Raw genomic sequence first — 2,558 nt, 5'->3', positions numbered from 1 at the left:
ACATCAAGGCATACCCGGCAATACTCGGGGGGCTTAGTCGACACATTAAGGCATACCTGGCAATACTCGGGGGCTTCATCGACACATCAAAGCATACCCAACAATACTCGGGGGTTGTGAAGTTTTTATCTTGTAACTTTCATCGAAAGCCTCAGGAAACATGCGAGTGCTGCAATCGATGGAAAATAAACACGGCTCATCAAGATATGTTGCGATTGCTACGGGTCCATCGGGTCTGCAATGTGAACTGATCACTCACAACTTGTTGATGACCACCATACAACCAAATATACGACTCAGTAAGATGAAATAAGTCTGTCGTGCACATGGTTCCATCGTTGACTCGAGGGCTGTTGCCGATATAATACAAACAAATATACGGCTCAGTAAGATGAAATGAGTCTGTCGTGCACATGGTTCCCTCGTTGACTCGGGGGTTGCTGCCGACATAATTCAAAATCATCGACTCCTCCGGGACATCATCCAAATCATCGGCTCCTCCGGGACATCATCAAAATTATCGACTCCTCTGAGACATCATCAAAATCATCAACTCCTCTGGGACATCATCCAAATCATCGACTCCTCCGGGACATCACCAAAATCATCGATTCCTCCGGGACATCATCAAAATCATCGACTCGTCCGTGACATCATCAAAATCATCAACTCCTCTCTGACATCGTCAAAATCATCGCCACCATCGAAAGCATCCAAATATTCTCGGAACTTGGAGAAATCTACGGTATTCGACTTAACATTTTTGGGATTTCTATTTTCGTGCCCCTGGTTCGTTAGTTGTACTCAGTTTTCCCCAGTCCCTTAGTTTTTCCTCAGTTTTCCCCTCCTCTAGTTTGAAACACGCACAAGTGCTGGAACGGCCGGTAGCCGTCAGGTCAGAGGCCTTGACCGTTAGTCTGACCGGGTGGGGCCGCACAGGGGCAGCTCCTCCCTGACCGTCTCGTGCTGACGGGTAGGAGTCGAGGAGACACGTCGGAGCAGCCATCCATCTATCGCTGACGTGTGGGCCGTTTTATTTCATGATTTTATACGCGGTGCTGCCAATGACAAATGGGGCCGCTCTATAGGGCTGCCGCAGCCAATGACCAGTGGGGTCGTCTATTTTTCAGGAAAAGACATATATTGCCGCTCTGTGGGGCTGCCGCAGCCAATGACCAGTGGGGTCGTCTATTTATTTAGAGAAACTCATATATTACCGCTCTGTGGGGCCTCCGCAGCCAATGACCAGTGGGGTCGTCTATTTTTCAGGAAAAGACATATATTGCCGCTCTGTGGGGCTGCCGCAGCCAATGACCAGTGGGGTCGTCTATTTATTTAGAGAAAATCATATATTGCCGCTCTGTGGGGCCTCCGCAGCCAATGACCAGTGGGGTCGTCTATTTTTCAGGAAAAGACACATATTGTCGCTCTGTGTGGCTGCCGCAGCCAATGACCAGTGGGATCGTCTACTTATTTAGAGAGAAAAAATCATATATTGCCGCTCTGTGGGGCCTGCGCAGCCAATGACCAGTTTTCGTCTATTTTTCAGGAAAACTCACATATTGCCGCTCTGATATATGTCTTTAGAGAATATCATAGAGAGAAGCAACAAGTTCGCTAATTAATTATTCTTAAGCTAGACCGGAGAACCGCTGGCAGCTCGTTCCCCACCGTCGGACGGAGCAGCCATCGCCGGCGCCTCGTCGCGCCGCCGGCTCTGTCCCCCGGCGGCGTCGGACGAACTGCGGCGCTGCACGTCAACCACGGCTCCAGCACTTGTTTCGTCCGCACGCATTGTACCCACCGCAGGAAAGTCCGCCGCAAGCAGATCCGCCGCCCACGACGACCGGGATTTGTTCCGCGCACCAATTGGTATAGCTTGGTAAGACCTCCGCTTCTGCCTCCCCCGCCCCCTAATCGATTCGGTTCCCGTAATTTATTGGAGTTTGCAGGTACGAAATAGTCCTCAATGTCTGGTCGTAGCGGGTACACCGGCGAGGGTGGGGATTCGATCATGTCGTGGCCACGTTCTACTTCTCCTACCTCGTCGGAAGTGCAGGTATCTAGCTTCAGCTCTCTGTACTACCGTTGAATTTGAAGTTCCGCCATGGCCTGTTGGGGTGATTTCAGTTGTTCTTTTTTCCATTATTGTTACAGTTAGCCAGGCAAGCCGATGATCCATGGTACATTGCATACCAAGATGAATCAACCCAGTGGTGTAGCCAGAGGATGGATTTGGAGGAGAAGGTGGCCAATTTAGGTGATGAATTGGCCCGTAAAAACCTGATGATATTCGAGCTGAAGCGTATTGTGGAGGAAGAAAAGAAGAATTCAGAGCTTATTCGCAAGGAGAAGTTGAGAGTTGAGACAGATCTTGCCGTATTTGATCAAGTGGTAGAAAATCTAGAACATGAACTTAAAGTGATGGGAGAGGAGAAAAGTAGATTCATCTGTGCAGTTTTATTAGGTGTCATCCCTGTCCTAGCAGTTATGTGGTTCTGGTAGACGATTTAGTATAGAATTGTTATTCAGTAGATGGCTCTAACCACTGTATTTTG

General features: G+C 49.0%; 1 long non-coding RNA gene across 1 annotated transcript; it reads left to right on the top strand.

Moving 5' to 3' along the window:
* The first annotated feature begins 1,593 nt into the window (after positions 1–1,593).
* Positions 1,594–2,292, top strand: LOC127331770 (uncharacterized). Its single transcript, XR_011750854.1, has 3 exons — positions 1,594–1,882; positions 1,953–2,059; positions 2,158–2,292. It is a non-coding gene; the product is annotated as an uncharacterized lncRNA (long non-coding RNA).
* The last annotated feature ends 266 nt before the right edge of the window (positions 2,293–2,558 follow it).

The sequence above is a fragment of the Lolium perenne genome, chromosome 2 (genome assembly GCF_019359855.2).
Source record: "Lolium perenne isolate Kyuss_39 chromosome 2, Kyuss_2.0, whole genome shotgun sequence".
Taxonomy (NCBI): domain Eukaryota; kingdom Viridiplantae; phylum Streptophyta; class Magnoliopsida; order Poales; family Poaceae; genus Lolium; species Lolium perenne.
This window is presented reverse-complemented; position numbering and strand designations above follow the sequence as displayed.